The sequence below is a fragment of the Vicugna pacos genome, chromosome 35 (assembly GCF_048564905.1).
Source record: "Vicugna pacos chromosome 35, VicPac4, whole genome shotgun sequence".
NCBI classification, from domain to species: domain Eukaryota; kingdom Metazoa; phylum Chordata; class Mammalia; order Artiodactyla; family Camelidae; genus Vicugna; species Vicugna pacos.
In genome coordinates this window covers 8,028,595-8,051,353 of record NC_133021.1, presented here as the reverse complement: position 1 = coordinate 8,051,353, position 22,759 = coordinate 8,028,595, and the positions used below count along the sequence as shown (strand labels likewise).

The window sequence follows — 22,759 nt, the reverse complement described above, 5'->3', positions numbered from 1 at the left end:
GGGAACACAAAGTTTGTTTTCAGTTGCAAACTCCACTCCATACATATATATGGGGAGGTACAAACTCCAACTCGGTTTTACAGTGAAAAAGGCAGGCACTTCAAACCGGAACTAGGAAACAGACTGAGAAACCAGAGTAAGGGTTTCTCCTGCAACCCGTTCCCTTTGTGCTGGATGAATGAACGTCTCTCCACATGCTCAGTTGTGGGAGATATTTGTGTGTGAAAGCCATCCTTTACCTATCTTGAAGGGAACACAAAGTTTCTTTTCATTTGCAAACTCCACTCCATACATATATATGGGGAGGTACAAGCTCCAACTCGGTTTTACAGTGAAAACGGCAGGCACTTCAAACCGGCACTAAGAAACAGACTGAGAAACCAGAGTCAGTGTTTCTCCTGCAAACCGTTCACTTTGTGCTGGATGAAGGAACGTCTCTCCACATGCTCAGTTCTGAGAGATAAGTGTGTGTGAAAGCCGTCCTTCACCTAGTTTGAAGGGAACACAAATTTTCTTTTCAGTTGCAAACTCCACTCCATACATATATATGGGGAGGTACAAGCTCCAACTCGGTTTTACAGTGAAAACGGCTGGCACTTCAAACCGGCACTAGGAAACAGACTGAGAAACCAGAGTAAGGGTTTCTCCTGCAAGCCGTTCCCTTTGTGCTGGATGAACGAACGTCTCTCCACATGCTCAGTTCTGAGAGATAAGTGTATGTGAAAGCCGTCCTTCACCTAGCTTGAAGGGAAGACAAAGTTTCTTTTCAATTGCAAACTCCACTCCATACATATATATGGGGAAGTACAAGCTCCAACTTGGTTTTACAGTGAAAACGGCAGGCACTTCAAACCGGCACTATGAAACAGACTGAGAAACCAGAGTCAGTGTTTCTCCTGCAACCCGTTCCCTTTGTGCTGGATGAAGGAACGTCTCTCCACATGCTCAGTTCTGAGGGATAAGTGTGTGTGAAAGCCGTCCTTCACCTAGCTTGAAGGGAACACAAAGTCTCTTTTTAGTTGCAAATTCCACTCCATACATATATATGGGGAGGTACAAGATCCAACTTGGTTTTACAGTGATAACGGCAGGCACTTCAATCCGGCACTAGGAAACAGACTGAGAAACCAGAGTAAGGGTATCTCTTGCAGCCCTTTCCCTTTGTGCTGGATGAACGAATGTCTCTCCACATGCTCAGGTCTGAGAGATAAGTGTGTGTGAAAGCCGTCCTTCACCTATCTTGAAGGGAACACAAAGTTTCTTTTCAGTTGCAAACTCCACTCCATACATATATATGGGGAGGTACAAGCTCCAACTCGGTTTTACAGTGAAAACGGCAGGCACTTCAAACCGGCACTAGGAAACAGACTGAGAAACCAGAGTCAGTGTTTCTCCTACAAACCGTTCCCTTTGTGCTGGATGAACCAACGTCTCTCCACATGCTCAGTTCTGAGAGATAAGTGTGTGTGAAAGCCGTCCTTCACCCAGCTTGAAGGGAACACAAAGTTTCTTTTCAGTTGCAAACTCCACTCCATACATATATATGGGGAGGTACAAGCTCCAACTCGGTTTTACAGTGAAAACGGCAGGAACTTCAAACCGGCACTAGGAAACAGACTGAGAAACCAGAGTAAGGGTTTCCCTGCAACCCGTTCCCTTTGTGCTGGATGAATGAACGTCTCTCCACATGCTCAGTTCTGAGAGATAATTGTGTGTGAAAGCCAACCTTCACCTAGCTTGAAGGGAACACATAGTTTCTTTTCAGGTGCAAACTCCACTCCGTACATATATATGGGGAGGTACAAGCTCCAACTCGGTTTTACAGTGAAAATGGCAGGCACTTCAAACCGGCACTAGGAAACAGACTGAGAAACCAGAGTAAGGGTTTCTACTGCAAACCGTGCCCTTTGTGCTGGATGAAGGAACGTCTCTCCACATGCTCAGTTCTGAGAGATGTGTGTGTGTGAAAGCCGTCCTTCACCTAGCTTGAAGGGAACACAAAGTTTCTTTTCAGTTGCAAACTCCACTCCATACATATATATGGGGAAGTACAAGCTCCAACTCGTTTTTACAGTGAAAACGGCAGTTACTTCAAACCGGCACTAGGAAACAGACTGAGAAACCAGAGTCAGTGTTTCTACTGCAACCCGTTCCCTTTGTGCTGGATGAAGGAACGTCTCTCCACATGCTCAGTTCTGAGAGATAAGTGTGTGTGAAAGCCGTCCTTCACCTAGCTTGAAGGGAACACAAAGTTTCTTTTCAGTTGCAAACTCCACTCCATACATATAAATGGGGAGGTACAAGCTCCAACTCGGTTTTACAGTGAAAACGGTAGGCACTTCAAACCGGCACTAGGAAACAGACTGAGAAACCAGAGTAAGGGTTTCTCCTGCAGCCTGTTCCCTTTGTGCTGGATGAAGGAACGTCTCTCCACATGCTCAGTTCTGAGAGATAAGTGTGTGTGAAAGCCGTCCTTCACCTAGCTTGAAGGGAAGACAAAGTTTCTTTTCAGTTGCAAACTCCACTCCATACATATATATGGGGAGGTACAAGCTCCAACTCGCTTTTACAGTGAAAACGGCAGGCACTTCAAACCGGCACTAGGAAACAGACTGAGAAACCAGAGTCAGTGTTTCTCCTGCAACCCGTTCCCTTTGTGCTGGATGAACGAACGTCTCTCCACATGCTCAGTTCTGAGAGGGAAGTGTGTGTGAAAGCCGTCCTTCACCTAGCTTGAAGGGAACACAAAGTTTCTTTTCAGTTGCAAACTCCACTCCATACATATATATGGGTAGGTACAAGCTCCAACTCGGTTTTACAGTGAAAATGGCAGGCACTTCAAACCGGCACTGGGAAACACACTGAGAATCCAGAGACAGTGTTTCTCCTGCAACCCGTTCCCTTTGTGCTGGATGAAGGAACGTCTCTCCACATGCTCAGTTCTGAGAGATAAGTGTGTGTGAAAGCCGTCCTTCACCTAGCTTGAAGGGAACACAAAGTTTCTTTTCAGTTGCAAACTCCACTCCATACATATATATGGGGAGGTACAAGCTCCAACTCGGTTTTACAGTGAAAACGGCAGGCACTTCAAACCGGCACTAGGAAACAGATTGAGAAACCAGAGTCAGAGTTTCCCCTGCAACCCGTTCCCTTTGTGCTGGATGAACGAACGTCACTCCACAAGCTCAGTTCTGAGAAATAATTGTGTGTGAAAATCATCCTTCACCTTTCTTGAAAGGAACACAAAGTTTCTTTTCATTTGCAAACCCCACTAAATACATATTTATGGGGAGGTACAAGCTCCAATTCGGTTTTACAGTGAAAAAGGCAGGCACTTCAAAACGGCACTAGGAAACAGACTGAGAAACCAGAGTCAGAGTTTCTCCTGCAAACCGTTCCCTTGTGCTGGATGAACGAACGTCTCTCCACATGCCCAGTTCTGAGAGATAAGTGTGTGTGAAAGCTGTCCTTCACCTAGCTTGAAGGGAACCCTAAGTTTCTTTTCAGTTGCAAACTCCACTCCATACATATATATGGGGAGGTACAAGCACCAACTCGGTTTTACAGTGAAAACGGCAGGCACTTCAAACCGGCACTAGGAAACAGATTGAGAAACCAGAGTAAGGGTTTCTCCTGCAACCTGTTCCCTTTGTGCTGGATGAATGAACATCTCTCCACATGCTCAGATGTGGGAGATAATTGTGTGTGAAAGCCATCCTTCACCTAGCTTGAAGGGAACACAAAGTTTCTTTTCAGCTGCAAATTCCACTCCATACATATATATGGGGAGGTACAAGCTCCAACTCGGTTTTACAGTGAAACGGCAGGCACTTCAATCCGGCACTAGGAAAGAGATTGAGAAACCAGAGTAAGGGTTTCCCTGCAACCCGTTCCCTTTGTGCTGGATGAACGAACGTCTCTCCAAATGCTCAGATCTGAGAGATATTTGTGTGTGAAAGCCAACCTTCACCTAGCTTGAAGGGAACACATAGTTTCTTTTCAGGTGCAAACTCCACTCCGTACATATATATGGGGAGGTACAAGCTCCAACTCGGTTTTACAGTGAAAATGGCAGGCACTTCAAACCGGCACTAGGAAACAGACTCAGAAACCAGAGTAAGGGTTTCTCCTGTAACATGTGCCCTTTGTGCTGGATGAAAGAACGTCTCTCCACATGCTCAGTTCTGAGAGATGTGTGTGTGTGTAAGCCGTCCTTCACCTAGCTTGAAGGGAACACAAAGTTTCTTTTCAGTTGCAAACTCCACTCCATACATATATATGGGGAAGTACAAGCTCCAACTCAGTTTTACAGTGAAAACGGCAGGCACTTCAAACCGGCACTAGGAAACAGACTGAGAAACCAGAGTCAGTGTTTCTCCTGCAACCCGTTCCTTTGTGCTGGATGAAGGAACGTCTCTCCACATGCTCAGTTCTGAGAGATGTGTGTGTGTGAAAGCCGTCCTTCACCTAGCTTGAAGGGAACACAAAGTTTCTTTTCAGTTACAAACTCCACTCCATACATATATATGGGGAGGTACAAGCTCCAACTCTGTTTTACAGTGAAAAAGGCAGGCACTTCAAACCGGAACTAGGAAACAGACTGAGAAACCAGAGTAAGGGTTTCTCCTGCAACCCGTTCCCTTTGTGCTGGATGAATGAACGTCTCTCCACATGCTCAGTTGTGGGAGATAATTGTGTGTGAAAGCCATCCTTCACCTATCTTGAAGGGAACACAAAGTTTCTTTTCAGTTGCAATCTCCACTCCATACATATATATGGGGAGGTACAAGCTCCAAATCGGTTTTACAGTGAAAACGGCAGGCACTTCAAACCGGGACTAGGAAACAGACTGAGAAACCAGAGTCAGTGTTTCTCCTGCAAACCGTTCCCTTTTTGCTGGATGAAGGAACATCTCTCCACATGCTCAGTTCTGAGAGATAAGTGTGTGTGAAAGCCGTCCTTCACCTAGTTTGAAGGGAACACAAAGTTTCTTTTCAGTTGCAAACTCCACTCCATACATATATATGGGGAGGTACAAGCTCCAACTCGGTTTTACAGTGAAAACGGCAGGCACTTCAAACCGGCACTAGGAAACAGACTGAGAAACCAGAGTCTGTGTTTCTCCTGCAACCCGTTCCTTTTGTGCTGGATGAACGAACGTCTCTCCACATGCTCAGTTCTGAGAGATAAGTGTATGTGAAAGCCGTCCTTCACCTAGCTTGAAGGGAAGACAAAGTTTCTTTTCAGTTGCAAACTCCACTCCATACATATATATGGGAAGTACAAGCTCCAACTCGGTTTTACAGTGAAAACGGCAGGCACTTCAAACCGGCACTAGGAAACAGACTGAGAAACCAGAGTAAGGGTTTCTCCTGCAAGCCTTTCCCTTTGTGCTGAATGAACGAACGTCTCTTCACATGCTCAGTTCTGAGAGATAAGTGTGTGTGAAAGCCGTCCTTCACCTAGCTTGAAGGGAACACTAAGTTTCTTTTCAATTGCAAACTCCACTCCATACATATATATGGGAAGGTACAAGCTCCAATTCGGTTTTACAGTGAAAACGGCAGGCACTTCAAACCGGCACTAGGAAACAGACTGAGAAACCAGAGTAACGGTTTCTCCTGCAGCCCGTTCCCTTTGTGCTGGATGAACGAACGTCTCTCCACATGCTCAGTTCTGAGAGATAAGTGTGTGTGAAAGCCGTCCTTCACCTAGCTTGAAGGGAACACAAAGTTTCTTTTCAGTTGCAAACTCCACTCCATACATATATATGGGGAAGGACAAGCTCCAACTCGGTTTTACAGTGAAAACGGCAGGCACTTCAAACCGGCACTGGGAAACAGACTGAGAATCCAGAGATAGTGTTTTCCTGCAACCCGTTCCCTTTGTGCTGGATGAAGGAACGTCTCTCCACATGCTCAGTTCTGAGAGATAAGTGTGTGTGAAAGCCGTCCTTCACCTAGCTTGAAGGGAACACAAAGTTTCTTTTCAGTTGCAAACTCCACTCCATACATGTATATGGGGAGGTACAAGCTCCAACTCGGTTTTACAGGGAAAACGGCAGGCACTTCAAACCGACACTAGGAAACAGATTGAGAAACCAGAGTAGGGGTCTCTCCTGCAAACCGTTCCCTTTGGGCTGGATGAAGGAACGTCTCTCCACATGCTCAGTTCTGAGAGATAAGTGTGTGTGAAAGCCGTCCTTCACCTAGCTTGAAGGGAACACAAAGTCTCTTTTTAGTTGCAAACTCCACTCCATACATATATATGGGGAGGTACAAGCTCCAACTTGGTTTTACAGTGAAAACGGCAGGCACTTCAAACCGGCACTAGGAAACAGACTGAGAAACCAGAGTAAGGGTTTCTCCTGCAGCCCGTTCCCTTTGTGCTGGATGAACGAACGTCTCTCCACATGCTCAGTTCTGAGAGATAAGTGTGTGTGAAAGCCGTCCTTCACCTAGCTTGAAGGGAACACAAAGTTTCTTTTCAGTTGCAAACTCCACTCCATACATATATATGGGGAAGTACAAGCTCCAACTCGGTTTTACAGTGAAAACGGCAGGCACTTCAAACCGGCACTGGGAAACAGACTGAGAATCCAGAGATAGTGTTTCTCCTGCAACCCGTTCCCTTTGTGCTGGATGAAGGAACGTCTCTCCACATGCTCAGTTCTGAGAGATAAGTGTGTGTGAAAGCCGTCCTTCACCTAGCTTGAAGGGAACACAAAGTTTCTTTTCAGTTGCAAACTCCACTCCATACATGTATAAGGGGAGGTACAAGCTCCAACTCGGTTTTACAGTGAAAACGGCAGGCACTTCAAACCGGCACTAGGACACAGATTGCGAAACCAGAGTAGGGGTCTCTCCTGCAAACCGTTCCCTTTGGGCTGGATGAAGGAACGTCTCTCCACATGCTCAGTTCTGAGAGATAACTGTGTGTGAAAGCCGTCCTTCACCTAGCTTGAAGGGAACACAAAGTTTCTTTTCAGTTGCAAACTCCACTCCATACATATATATGGGGAGGTAAAAGCTCCAACTCGGTTTTACAGTGAAAACGGCAGGCACTTCAAACCGGCACTAGGAAACAGACTGAGAAACCAGAGTAAGGCTTTCCCCTGCAACACGTTCCCTTTGTGCTGGATGAACGAACGTCTCTCCACATGCTCAGTTCTGAGAGATAAGTGTGTGTGAAAGCCGTCCTTCATCTAGCTTGAAGGGAACAAAAAGTTTCTTTTCAGTTGCAAATTCCACTCCATACTTATATATGGGGAGGTACAAGCTCCAATTCGGTTTTACAGTGAAAACGGCAGGCACTTCAAACCGGCACTAGGAAACAGATTGAGAAACTAGAGTAAGGGTTTCTCCTGTAAGCCGTTCCCTTTGTGCTGGATGAACGAACGTCACTCCACAAGCTCAGTTCTGAGAGATAATTGTGTGTGAAAACCACCCTTCACCTATCTTGAAAGGAACACAAAGTTTCTTTTCAGTTGCAAACCCCACTAAATACATATATATGGGGAGGTACAAGCTCCAATTCGGTTTTACAGTGAAAAAGGCAGGCACTTCAAAACGGCACTAGGAAACAGACTGAGAAACCAGAGTCATTGTTTCTCCTGCAACCAGTTCCCTTTGTGCTTGGTGAATGAACGTCTCTCCACCTGCTCAGTTCTGAGAGATAAGTGAGTGTGAAAGCCGTCCTTCACCTAGATTGAAGGGAAAACAAAGTTTCTTTTCAGGTGCAAACTCCACTCCATACATATATATGGGGAGGTACAAGCTCCAACTCGGTTTTACAGTGAAAACGGCAGGCACTTCAAACCGGCACTAGGAAACAGACTGAGAAACCAGAGTAAGGGTTTCACCTGCAAGCCGTTCCCTTTGTGCTGGATGAACGAACGTCTCTCCACATGCTCAGTTCTGAGAGATAAGTGTGTGTGAAAGCCGTCCTTCACCTAGCTTGAAGGGAAGACAAAGTTTCTTTTCAGTTGCAAACTCCACTCCATACATATATATAGGTAGGTTCAAGCTCCAACTCGGTTTTACAGTGAAAACGGCAGGCACTTCCAACCGGCACTAGGAAACAGATTGAGAAACCAGAGTAATGGTTTCTCCTGCAACCAGTTCCATTTGTGCTGGATGAACGAACGTCTCTCCACATGTTCAGTTCTGAGAGATAAGTGTGTGTGAAAGCCGTCCTTCACCTAGCTTGAAGGGAACACATAGTTTCTTTTCAGTTGCAAACTCCAGTCCATACATATATATGGGGAGGTACAAGTTCCAACTCGGTTTTACAGTGACAACAGCAGGCATTTCAAACCGGCACTAGGAAACAGACTGAGAAACCAGAGTCAGAGTTTCCCCTGCAACCCGTTCCCTTTGTGCTGGATGAACGAACGTCTCTCCACAAGCTCAGTTCTGCGAGATAATTTTGTGTGAAAACCATCCTTCACCTATCTTGAAAGGAACACACAGTTTCTTTTCAGTTGCAAACCCCACTCCATACATATATATGGGGAGGTACAAGCTCCAATTCGGTTTTACTGTGAAAACGGCAGGCACTTCAAAACGGCACTAGGAAACAGACTGAGAAACCAGAGTAAGGGTTTCTCCTGCAACCCGTTCCCTTTGTGCTGGATGAACGAACGTCTCTCCACATGCTCAGTTCTGAGAGATAAGTGTGTGTGAAAGCCGTCCTTCACCTAGCTTGAAGGGAACACTAAGTTTCTTTTCAATTGCAAACTCCACTCCATACATATATATGGGGAGGTACAAGCTCCAACTCGGTTTCACAGTGAAAACGGCAGGCACTTCAAACCGGCACTAGGAAACAGACTGAGAAACCAGGGTCAGTGTTTCCCCTGCAACCCGTTCCCTTTGTGCTGGATGAAGGAACGTCTCTCCACATGCGCAGTTCTGAGAGATAAGTGTGTGTGAAAGCCGTCCTTCACCTAGCTTGAAGGGAACACAAAGTCTCTTTTTAGTTGCAAACTCCACTCCATACATATATATGGGGAGGTACAAGATCCAACTTGGTTTTACAGTGAAAACGGCAGGCACTTCAAACCGGCACTAGGAAACAGACTGAGAAACCAGAGTAAGGGTTTCTCCTGCAGCCTGTTCCGTTTGTGCTGGATGAACGAACGTCTCTCCACATGCTCAGGTCTGAGAGATAAGTGTGTGTGAAAGCCGTCCTTCACCTATCTTGAAGGGAACACAAAGTTTCTTTACAGTTGCTAACTCCAATCCATACATATATATGGGGAGGTACAAGCTCCAACTCGGTTTTACAGTGAAAACGGCAGGCACTTCAAACCGGCACTAGGAAACAGACTGAGAAACCAGAGTCAGTGTTTCTCCTACAACCCGTTCGCTTTGTGCTGGATGAACCAACGTCACTCCACATGCTCAGTTCTGAGAGATAAGTGCGTGTGAAAGCCGTCCTTCACCTAGGTTGAAGGGAACACAAAGTTTCTTTTCAGTTGCAAACTCCACTCCATACATATATATGGGGCGGTACAAGCTCCAACTCGGTTTTACAGTGAAAACGGCAGGAACTTCAAACCGGCACTAGGAAACAGACTGAGAAACCAGAGTAAGGGTTTCTCTGCAACCCGTTCCCTTTGTGCTGGATGAACGAACGTCTCTCCACATGCTCAGTTCTTAGAGATAATTGTGTGTGAAAGCCAACCTTCACCTAGCTTGAAGGGAACACATAGTTTCTTTTCAGGTGCAAACTCCACTCCGTACATATATATGGGGAGGTACAAACTCCAACTCGGTTTTACAGTGAAAATGGCAGGCACTTCATACCGGCACTAGGAAACAGACTGAGAAACCAGAGTAAGGGTTTCCCCTGCAACACGTTCCCTTTGTGCTGGATGAATGAACGTCTCTCCACATTCTCAGTTCTGAGAGATGAGTGTGTGTGAAAGCCGTCCTTCACTTAGCTTGAAGGGAACACAAAGTTTCTTTTCAGTTGCATTCTCCACTCCATACATACATATGGGGATGTACAAGCTCCAACTCGGTTTTACAGTGAAAACGGTAGGCACTTCAAACCGGCACTAGGAAACAGACTGAGAAACCAGAGTAAGGGTTTCTCCTGCAGCCTGTTCCCTTTGGGCTGGATGAAGGAACGTCTCTCCACATGCTCAGTTCTGAGAGATAAGTGTGTGTGAAAGCCGTCCTTCACCTAGCTTGAAGGGAACACAAAGTTTCTTTTCTGTTGCAAACTCCACTCCATACATATATATGGGGAGGTACAAGCTCCAACTCGGTTTTACAGTGAAAACGGCAGGCACTTCAAACCGGCACTAGGAAACAGACTGAGAAACCAGAGTAAGGGTTTCTCCTGCAACCCGTGCCCTTTGTGCTGGATGAACGAACGTCTCTCCACATGCTCAGTTCTGAGAGATGAGTGTGTGTGAAAGCCGTCCTTCACTTAGCTTGAAGGGAACACAAAGTTTCTTTTCAGTTGCAAACTCCACTCCATACATATATATGGGGAAGTACAAGCTCCAACTCGTTTTTACAGTGAAAACGGCAGTTACTTCAAACCGGCACAAGGAAACAGACTGAAAAATCAGAGTAAGGGTTTCTCCTGCAGGCTGTTCCCTTTGTGCTGGATGAAGGAACGTCTCTCCACATGCTCAGTTCTGAGAGATAAGTGTGTGTGAAAGCCGTCCTTCACCTAGCTTGAAGGGAAGACAAAGTTTCTTTTCAGTTGCAAACTCCACTCCATACATATATATGGGGAGGTACAAGCTCCAACTCGGTTTTACAGTGAAAACGGCAGGCACTTCAAACCGGCACTAGGAAACAGACTGAGATACCAGAGTCAGAGATTCCCCTGCAACCCGTTCCCTTTGTGCTGGATGAACGAACGTCACTCCACAAGCTCAGTTCTGAGAGATAATTGTGTGTGAAAACCATCCTTCACCTATCTTGAAAGGAAAACAAAGTTTCTTTCATTTGAAAACCCCACTAAATACATATTTATGGGGAGGTACAAGCTCCAATTCGGTTTTACAGTGAAAAAGGCAGGCACTTCATAACGGCACTAGGAAACAGACTGAGAAAACAGAGTCATTGTTTCTCCTGTAACCAGTTCCCTTTGTGCTTGGTGAACGAACGTCTCTCCACCTGCTCAGTTCTGAGAGACAAGTGTGCGTGAAAACCGTCCTTCACCTAGATTGAAGGGAAAACAAATTTTCTTTTCAGTTGCAAACTCCACTCCATACATATATATGAGGAGGTACAAGCTCCAACTCGGTTTTACAGTGAAAACGGCAGGCACTTCAAACCGGCACTGGGAAACAGACTGAGAATCCAGAGACAGTGTTTCTCCTGCAACCCGTTCCATTTGTGCTGGATGAAGGAACGTCTCTCCACATGCTCAGTTCTGAGAGATAATTGTGTGTGAAAGCCAACCTTCACCTAGCTTGAAGGGAACACATAGTTTCTTTTCAGGTGCAAACTCCACTCCGTACATATATATGGGGAGGTACAAGTTCCAACTCGGTTTTACAGTGAAAATGGCAGGCACTTCAAACCGGCACTAGGAAACAGACTGAGAAACCAGAGTAAGGGTTTCTCCTGCAACCCGTGCCCTTTGTGCTAGATGAACGAACGTCTCTCCACATGCTCAGTTCTGAGAGATGTGTGTGTGTGAAAGCCGTCCTTCACCTATCTTGAAGGGAACACAAAGTTTTTTCAGTTGCAAACTCCACTCCATACATATATATGGGGAAGTACAAGCTCCAACTCGTTTTTACAGTGTAAACGGCAGTTACTTCAAACCGGCACTAGGAAACAGACTGAGAAACCAGAGTCAGTGTTTCCCCTGCAACCCGTTCCCTTTGTGCTGGATGAAGGAACGTCTCTCCACATGCTCAGTTCTGAGAGAAAAGTGTGTGTGAAAGCCGTCCTTCACCTAGCTTGAAGGGAACACAAAGTTTCTTTTCAGTTGCAAACTCCACTCCATACATATATATGGGGAGGTACAAGCTCCAACTCGGTTTTACAGTGATAACGGTAGGCACTTCAAACCGGCACTAGGAAACAGACTGAGAAACCAGAGTAAGGGTTTCTCCTGCAACCTGTTCCCTTTGTGCTGGATGAAGGAACGTCTCTCCACATGCTCAGTTCTGAGAGATAAGTGTGTGTGAAAGCCTTCCTTCACCTAGCTTGAAGGGAAGACAAAGTTTCTTTTCAGTTGCAAACTCCACTCCATACATATATATGGGGAGGTACAAGCTCCAACTCGGATTACAGTGAAAATGGCAGGCACTTCAAACCGGCACTAGGAAACAGACTGAGAAACCAGAGTCAGTGTTTCTCCTGCAACCCGTTCCCTTTGTGCTGGATGAACGAACGTCTCTCCACATGCTCAGTTCTGAGAGGGAAGTGTGTGTGAAAGCCGTCCTTCACCTAGCTTGAAGGGAACACAAAGTTTCTTTTCAGTTGCAAACTCCACTCCATACATATATATGGGGAGGTACAAGCTCCAACTCGGTTTTACACTGAAAACGGCAGGCACTTCAAACCGGCACTAGGAAACAGACTGAGAAACCAGAGTAAGGGTTTCTCCTGCAACCAGTTCCATTTGTGCTGGATGAACGAACGTCTCTCCACATGCTCAGTTCTGAGAGATGAGTGTGTGTGAAAGCCGTCCTTCACTTAGCTTGAAGGGAACACAAAGTTTCTTTTCAGTTGCAAACTCCACTCCATACATACATATGGGGAGGTACAAGCTCCAACTCGGTTTTACAGTGAGAACGGTAGGAACTTCAAACCGGCACTAGGAAACAGACTGAGAAACCAGAGTAAGGGTTTCTCCTGCAGCCTGTTCCCTTTGTGCTGGATGAAGGAACGTCTCTCCACATGCTCAGTTCTGAGAGATAAGTGTGTGTGAAAGCCGTCCTTCACCTAGCTTGAAGGGAAGACAAAGTTTCTTTTCAGTTGCAAACTCCACTCCATACATATATATGGGGAGGTACAAGCTCCAACTCGGTTTTACAGTGAAAACGGCAGGCACTTCAAACCGGCACTAGGAAACAGACTGAGAAACCAGAGTAAGGGTTTCTCCTGCAACCCGTGCCCTTTGTGCTGGATGAACGAACGTCTGTCCACATGCTCAGTTCTGAGAGATGAGTGTGTGTGAAAGCCGTCCTTCACTTAGCTTGAAGGGAACACAAAGTTTCTTTTCAGTTGCAAACTCCACTCCATACATATATATGGGGAAGTACAAGCTCCAACTCGTTTTTACAGTGAAAACGACAGTTACTTCAAACCGGCACTAGGAAACAGACTGAGAAACCAGAGTCAGTGTTTCTCCTGCAACCCGTTCCCTTTGTGCTGGATGAAGGAACATCTCTCCACATGCTCAGTTCTGAGAGATAAGTGTGTGTGAAAGCCGTCCTTCACCTAGCTTGAAGGGAACACAAAGTTTCTTTTCAGTTGCAAACTCCACTCCATACATACATATGGGGAGGTACAAGCTCCAACTCGGTTTTACAGTGAAAACGGTAGGCACTTCAAACCGGCACTAGGAAACAGACTGAGAAACCAGAGTAAGGGTTTCTCCTACAGCCTGTTCCCTTTGTGCTGGATGAAGGAACGTCTCTCCACATGCTCAGTTCTGAGAGATAAGTGTGTGTGAAAGCCGTCCTTCACCTAGCTTGAAGGGAAGACAAAGTTTCTTTTCAGTTGCAAACTCCACTCCATACATATATATGGGGAGGTACAAGCTCCAACTCGGTTTTACAGTGAAAACGGCAGGCACTTCAAACCGGCACTAGGAAACAGACTGAGAAACCAGAGTCAGTGTTTCTCCTGCAACCCGTTCCCTTTGTGCTGGATGAACGAACGTCTCTCCACATGCTCAGTTCTGAGAGATAAGTGTGTGTGAAAGCCGTCCTTCACCTAGCTTGAAGGGAACACAAAGTTTCTTTTCAGTTGCAAACTCCACTCCATACATATATATGGGTAGGTACAAGCTCCAACTCGGTTTTACAGTGAAAACGGCAGGCACTTCAAACCGGCACTAGGAAACAGATTGAGAAACCAGAGTAGGGGTCTCTCCTGCAAACCGTTCCCTTTGGGCTGGATGAAGGAACGTCTCTCCACATGCTCAGTTCTGAGAGATAAGTGTGTGTGAAAGCCGTCCTTCACCTAGCTTGAAGGGAACACAAAGTTTCTTTTCAGTTGCAAACTCCACTCCATACATATATATGGGGAGGTAAAAGCTCCAACTCGGTTTTACAGTGATAACGGCAGGCACATCATAGAGACACTAGGAAACAGACTGAGAAACCAGAGTAAGGGTTTCCCCTGCAACACGTTCCCTTTGTGCTGGATGAAGGAACGTCTCTCCACATGCTCAGTTCTGAGAGATAAGTGTGTGTGAAAGCCGTCCTTCACCTAGCTTGAAGGGAACAAAGTTTCTTTTCAGTTGCAAATTCCACTCCATACTTATATATGGGGAGGTACAAGCTCCAACTCGGTTTTACAGTGAAAACGGCAGGCACTTCAAACCGGCACTAGGAAACAGATTGAGAAACCAGAGTAAGGGTTTCTCCTGCAAGCCGTTCCCTTTTAGCTGGATGAACGAACGTCTTTCCACATGCTCAGTTCTGAGAGATAAGTGTGTGTGAAAGCCGTCCTTCACCAAGCTTGAAGGGAACACAAAGTTTCTTTTCAGTTACAAACTCCACTCCATACATATATATGGGGAGGTACAAGCTCCAACTCGGTTTTACAGTGAAAACGGCAGGCAGTTCAAACCGGCACTAGGAAACAGACTGAGATACCAGAGTCAGAGTTTCCCCTGCAACCCGTTCCCTTTGTGCTGGATGAACGAACGTCACTCCACAAGCTCAGTTCTGAGAGATAATTGTGTGTGAAAACCATCCTTCACCTATCTTGAAAGGAAAACAAAGTTTCTTTCATTTGCAAACCCAACTAAATACATATTTATGGGGAGGTACAAGCTCCAATTCGGTTTTACAGTGAAAAAGGCAGGCACTTCAAAACGGCACTAGGAAACAGACTGAGAAACCAGAGTCATTGTTTCTCCTGCAACCAGTTCCCTTTGTGCTTGGTGAACGAACGTCTCTCCACCTGCTCAGTTCTGAGAGATAAGTGTGTGTGAAAACCGTCCTTCACCTAGATTGAAGGGAAAACAAAGTTTCTTTTCAGTTGCAAACTCCACTCCATACATATATATGGGGAGGTACAAGCTCCAACTCGGTTTTACAGTGAAAACGGCAGGCACTTCAAACCGGCACTAGGAAACAGACTGAGAAACCAGAGTATTGGTTTCTCCTACATCCCGTTCCCTATGTGCTGGAAGAAGGAACGTCTCTCCACATGCTCAGTTCTGAGAGATAAGTGTGTGTGAAAGCCGTCCTTCACCTAGCTTGAAGGGAACTCAAAATTTCTTTTCAGTTGCATACTCCACTCCATACATATATATGGGGAGGTACAAGCTCCAACTCGGTTTTACAGTGAAAACGGCAGGCACTTCAAACCGGCACTAGGAAACAGACTGAGAAACCAGAATCAGTGTTTCTCCTACAACCCGTTCGCTTTGTGCTGGATGAACCAACGTCTCTCCAAATGCTCAGTTCTGAGAGATAAGTGTGTGTGAAAGCCGTCCTTCACCTAGCTTGAAGGGAACACAAAGTTTCTTTTCAGTTGCAAACTCCACTCCATACATATATATGGGGAGGTACAAGCTCCAACTCGGTTTTACAGTGAAAACGGCAGGAACTTCAAACCGGCACTAGGAAACAGACTGAGAAACCAGAGTAAGGGTTTCCCTGCAACCCGTTCCCTTTGTGCTGGATGAACGAACGTCTCTCCACATGCTCAGTTCTGAGAGATAATTGTGTGTGAAAGCCAACCTTCACCTAGCTTGAAGGGAACACATAGTTTCTTTTCAGGTGCAAACTCCACTCCGTACATATATATGGGGAGGTACAAACTCCAACTCGGTTTTACAGTGAAAATGGCAGGCACTTCATACCGGCACTAGGAAACAGACTGAGAAACCAGAGTAAGGGTTTCTCCTGCAACCCGTGCCCTTTGTGCTTGATGAATGAACGTCTCTCCACATGCTCAGTTCTGAGAGATGAGTGTGTGTGAAACCGTCCTTCACTTAGCTTGAAGGGAACACAAAGTTTCTTTTCAGTTGCAAACTCCACTCCATACATACATATGGGGAGGTACAAGCTCCAACTCGGTTTTACAGTGAGAACGGTAGGAACTTCAAACCGGCACTAGGAAACAGACTGAGAAACCAGAGTAATGGTTTCTCCTACATCCCGTTCCCTATGTGCTGGAAGAAGGAACGTCTCTCCACATGCTCAGTTCTGAGAGATAAGTGTGTGTGAAAGCCTTCCTTCACCTAGCTTGAAGGGAAGACAAAGTTTCTTTTCAGTTGCAAACTCCACTCCATACATATATATGGGGAGGTACAAGCTCCAACTCGGATTACAGTGAAAATGGCAGGCACTCCAAACCGGCAATAGGAAACAGACTGAGAAACCAGAGTCAGTGTTTCTCCTGCAACCCGTTCCCTTTGTGCTGGATGAACGAACGTCTCTGCACATGCTCAGTTCTGAGAGGGAAGTGTGTGTGAAAGCCGTCCTTCACCTAGCTTGAAGGGAACACAAAGTTTCTTTTCAGTTGCAAACTCCACTCCATACATATATATGGGGAGGTACAAGCTCCAACTCGGTTTTACACTGAAAACGGCAGGCACTTCAAACCGGCACTAGGAAACAGACTGAGAAACCAGAGTAAGGGTTTCTCCTGCAACCAGTTCCATTTGTGCTGGATGAACGAACGTCTCTCCACATGCTCAGTTCTGAGAGATAAGTGTGTGTGAAAGCCGTCCTTCACCTAGCTTGAAGGGAACACATAGTTTCTTTTCAGTTGCAAACTCCACTCCATACATATATATGGGGAGGTACAAGCTCCAACTCGGTTTTACAGTGACAACGGCAGGCATTTCAAACCGGCACTAGGAAACAGACTGAGAAACCAGAGTCAGAGTTTCCCCTGCAACCCGTTCCCTTTGTGCTGGATGAACGAACGTCTCTCCACAAGCTCAGTTCTGAGAGATAATTTTGTGTGAAAACCATCCTTCACCTATCTTGAAAGGAACACACAGTTTCTTTTCAGTTGCAAACCCCACTCCATACATATATATGGGGAGGTACAAGCTCCTATTCGGTTTTACTGTGAAAACGGCAGGCACTTCAAAACGGCACTAGGAAACAGACTGAGAAACCAGAGTAAGGGTTTCTCCTGCAACCCGTTCCCTTTGTGCTGGATGAACGAACGTCTCTCCACATGCTCAGTTCTGAGAGATAAGTGTGTGTGAAAGCCGTCCTTCACCTAGCTTGAAGGGAACACTAAGTTTCTTTTCAATTGCAAACTCCACTCCATACATATATATGTGGAGTTACAAGCTCCAACTCTGTTTTACAGTGAAAACGGCAGGCACTTCAAACCGGCACTAGGAAACAGACTGAGAAACCAGAGTCAGTGTTTCTCCTGCAACCCGTTCCCTTTGTGCTGGATGAAGGAAAGTCTCTCCACATGTGCAGTTCTGAGAGATAAGTGTTTGTGAAAGCCGTCCTTCACCTAACTTGAAGGGAACACAAAGTCTCTTTTTAGTTGCAATCTCCACTCCATACATATATATGGGGAGGTACAAGATCCAACTTGGTTTTACAGTGAAAACGGCAGGCACTTCAAACCGGCACTAGGAAACAGACTGAGAAACCAGAGTAAGGGTTTCTCCTGCAGCCCGTTCCCTTTGTGCTGGATGAACGAACGTCTCTCCACATGCTCAGGTCTGAGAGATAAGTGTGTGTGAAAGCCGTCCTTCACCTATCTTGAAGGGAACACAAAGTTTCTTTACAGTTGCTAACTCCAATCCATACATATATATGGGGAGGTACAAGCTCCAACTCGGTTTTACAGTGAAAACGGCAGGCACTTCAAACCGGCACTAGGAAACAGACTGAGAAACCAGAGTCAGTGTTTCTCCTACAACCCGTTCGCTTTGTGCTGGATGAACCAACGTCTCTCCAAATGCTCAGTTTTGAGAGATAAGTGTGTGTGAAAGCCGTCCTTCACCTAGCTTGAAGGGAACACAAAGTTTCTTTTCAGTTGCAAACTCCACTCCATACATATATATGGGGAGGTACAAGCTCCAACTCGGTTTTACAGTGAAAACGGCAGAAACTTCAAACCGGCACTAGGAAACAGACTGAGAAACCAGAGTAAGGGTTTCCCTGCAACCCGTTCCCTTTGTGCTGGATGAACGAACGTCTCTCCACATGCTCAGTTCTGAGAGTTAATTGTGTGTGAAAACCATCCTTCACCTAGCTTTAAGGGAACACATAATTTCTTTTCAGGTGCAAACTCCACTCCGTACATATATATGGGGAGGTACAAACTCCAACTCGGTTTTACAGTGAAAATGGCAGGCACTTCATACCGGCACTAGGAAACAGACTGAGAAACCAGAGTAAGGGTTTCTCCTGCAACCCGTGCCCTTTGTGCTGGATGAATGAACGTCTCTCCACATGCTCAGTTCTGAGAGATGAGTGTGTGTGAAAGCCGTCCTTCACTTAGCTTGAAGGGAACACAAAGTTTCTTTTCAGTTGCAAACTCCACTCCATACATACATATGGGGAGGTACAAGCTCCAACTCGGTTTTACAGTGAGAACGGTAGGAACTTCAAACCGGCACTAGGAAACAGACTGAGAAACCAGAGTAAGGGTTTCTCCTGCAGCCTGTTCCCTTTGTGCTGGATGAAGGAACGTCTCTCCACATGCTCAGTTCTGAGAGATAAGTGTGTGTGAAAGCCGTCCTTCACCTAGCTTGAAGGGAAGACAAAGTTTCTTTTCAGTTGCAAACTCCACTCCATACATATATATGGGGAGGTACAAGCTCCAACTCGGTTTTACAGTGAAAACGGCAGGCACTTCAAACCGGCACTAGGAAACAGACTGAGAAACCAGAGTAAGGGTTTCTCCTGCAACCTGTGCCCTTTGTGCTGGATGAACGAACGTCTGTCCACATGCTCAGTTCTGAGAGATGAGTGTGTGTGAAAGCCGTCCTTCACTTAGCTTGAAGGGAACACAAAGTTTCTTTTCAGTTGCAAACTCCACTCCATACATATATATGGGGAAGTACAAGCTCCAACTCGTTTTTACAGTGAAAACGACAGTTACTTCAAACCGGCACTAGGAAACAGACTGAGAAACCAGAGTCAGTGTTTCTCCTGCAACCCGTTCCCTTTGTGCTGGATGAAGGAACATCTCTCCACATGCTCAGTTCTGAGAGATAAGTGTGTGTGAAAGCCGTCCTTCACCTAGCTTGAAGGGAACACAAAGTTTCTTTTCAGTTGCAAACTCCACTCCATACATACATATGGGGAGGTACAAGCTCCAACTCGGTTTTACAGTGAAAACGGTAGGCACTTCAAACCGGCACTAGGAAACAGACTGAGAAACCAGAGTAAGGGTTTCTCCTACAGCCTGTTCCCTTTGTGCTGGATGAAGGAACGTCTCTCCACATGCTCAGTTCTGAGAGATAAGTGTGTGTGAAAGCCGTCCTTCACCTAGCTTGAAGGGAAGACAAAGTTTCTTTTCAGTTGCAAACTCCACTCCATACATATATATGGGGAGGTACAAGCTCCAACTCGGTTTTACAGTGAAAACGGCAGGCACTTCAAACCGGCACTAGGAAACAGACTGAGAAACCAGAGTCAGTGTTTCTCCTGCAACCCGTTCCCTTTGTGCTGGATGAACGAACGTCTCTCCACATGCTCAGTTCTGAGAGATAAGTGTGTGTGAAAGCCGTCCTTCACCTAGCTTGAAGGGAACACAAAGTTTCTTTTCAGTTGCAAACTCCACTCCATACATATATATGGGTAGGTACAAGCTCCAACTCGGTTTTACAGTGAAAACGGCAGGCACTTCAAACCGGCACTAGGAAACAGATTGAGAAACCAGAGTAGGGGTCTCTCCTGCAAACCGTTCCCTTTGGGCTGGATGAAGGAACGTCTCTCCACATGCTCAGTTCTGAGAGATAAGTGTGTGTGAAAGCCGTCCTTCACCTAGCTTGAAGGGAACACAAAGTTTCTTTTCAGTTGCAAACTCCACTCCATACATATATATGGGGAGGTAAAAGCTCCAACTCGGTTTTACAGTGATAACGGCAGGCACATCATAGAGACACTAGGAAACAGACTGAGAAACCAGAGTAAGGGTTTCCCCTGCAACACGTTCCCTTTGTGCTGGATGAAGGAACGTCTCTCCACATGCTCAGTTCTGAGAGATAAGTGTGTGTGAAAGCCGTCCTTCACCTAGCTTGAAGGGAACAAAGTTTCTTTTCAGTTGCAAATTCCACTCCATACTTATATATGGGGAGGTACAAGCTCCAACTCGGTTTTACAGTGAAAACGGCAGGCACTTCAAACCGGCACTAGGAAACAGATTGAGAAACCAGAGTAAGGGTTTCTCCTGCAAGCCGTTCCCTTTTTGCTGGATGAACGAACGTCTTTCCACATGCTCAGTTCTGAGAGATAAGTGTGTGTGAAAGCCGTCCTTCACCAAGCTTGAAGGGAACACAAAGTTTCTTTTCAGTTACAAACTCCACTCCATACATATATATGGGGAGGTACAAGCTCCAACTCGGTTTTACAGTGAAAACGGCAGGCAGTTCAAACCGGCACTAGGAAACAGACTGAGATACCAGAGTCAGAGTTTCCCCTGCAACCCGTTCCCTTTGTGCTGGATGAACGAACGTCACTCCACAAGCTCAGTTCTGAGAGATAATTGTGTGTGAAAACCATCCTTCACCTATCTTGAAAGGAAAACAAAGTTTCTTTCATTTGCAAACCCAACTAAATACATATTTATGGGGAGGTACAAGCTCCAATTCGGTTTTACAGTGAAAAAGGCAGGCACTTCAAAACGGCACTAGGAAACAGACTGAGAAACCAGAGTCATTGTTTCTCCTGCAACCAGTTCCCTTTGTGCTTGGTGAACGAACGTCTCTCCACCTGCTCAGTTCTGAGAGATAAGTGTGTGTGAAAACCGTCCTTCACCTAGATTGAAGGGAAAACAAAGTTTCTTTTCAGTTGCAAACTCCACTCCATACATATATATGGGGAGGTACAAGCTCCAACTCGGTTTTACAGTGAAAACGGCAGGCACTTCAAACCGGCACTAGGAAACAGACTGAGAAACCAGAGTAATGGTTTCTCCTACATCCCGTTCCCTATGTGCTGGAAGAAGGAACGTCTCTCCACATGCTCAGTTCTGAGAGATAAGTGTGTGTGAAAGCCGTCCTTCACCTAGCTTGAAGGGAACTCAAAATTTCTTTTCAGTTGCATACTCCACTCCATACATATATATGGGGAGGTACAAGCTCCAAATCGGTTTTACAGTGAAAACGGCAGGCACTTCAAACCGGCACTAGGAAACAGACTGAGAAACCAGAGTTGGTTTCTCCTGCAACCCGTTCCATTTGTGCTGGATGTACGAACGTCTGTTCACATGCTCAGTTCAGAGATAAGTGTGTGTGAAAGCCGTCCTTCACCTAGCTTGAAGGGAACACAAAGTTTCTTTTCAGTTGCAAACTCCACTCCATACATATATATGGGGAGGTACAAGCTTCAACTCGGTTTTACAGTGACAACGCCAGGCATTTCAAACCGGCACTAGGAAGCAGACTGAGAAACCAGAGTCAGAGTTTCCCCTGCAACCCGTTCCCTTTGTGCTGGATGAACGAACGTCTCTCCACAAGCTCAGTTCTGAGAGATAATTTTGTGTGAAAACCATCCTTCACCTATCTTGAAAGGAACACACAGTTTCTTTTCAGTTGCAAACCCCACTCCATACATATATATGGGGAGGTACAAGCTCCAATTCGGTTTTACTGTGAAAACGGCAGGCACTTCAAAACGGCACTAGGAAACAGACTGAGAAACCAGAGTAAGGGTTTCTCCTGCAACCCGTTCCCTTTGTGCTGGATGAACGAACGTCTCTCCACATGCTCAGTTCTGAGAGATAAGTGTGTATGAAAGCCGTCCTTCACCTAGCTTGAAGGGAACACTAAGTTTTTTTCAATTGCAAACTCCACTCCATACATATATAACTGGAGGTACAAGCTCCAACTCTGTTTTACAGTGAAAACGACAGGCACTTCAAACCGGCACTAGGAAACAGACTGAGAAACCAGAGTCAGTGTTTCTCCTGCAACCCGTTCCCTTTGTGCTGGATGAAGGAAAGTCTCTCCACATGTGCAGTTCTGAGAGATAAGTGTGTGTGAAAGCCGTCCTTCACCTAACTTGAAGGGAACACAAAGTCTCTTTTTAGTTGCAAACTCCACTCCATACATATATATGGGGAGGTACAAGATCCAACTTGGTTTTACAGTGAAAACGGCAGGCACTTCAAACCGGCACTAGGAAACAGACTGAGAAACCAGAGTAAGGGTTTCTCCTGCAGCCCGTTCCCCTTTGTGCTGGATGAACGAACGTCTCTCCACATGCTCAGTTCTGAGAGATAAGTGTGCGTGAAAGCCGTCCTTCACCTATCTTGAAGGGAACACAAAGTTTCTTTACAGTTGCTAACTCCAATCCATACATATATATGGGGAGGTACAAGCTCCAACTCGGTTTTACAGTGAAAACGGCAGGCACTTCAAACCGGCACTAGGAAACAGACTG

General features: G+C 45.9%; 1 protein-coding gene; it reads left to right on the top strand.

Moving 5' to 3' along the window:
- The window catches only part of LOC140691492 (uncharacterized), a 1,216,370-nt gene that overhangs the window by 522,052 nt on the left and 671,559 nt on the right, over positions 1 to 22,759 (top strand).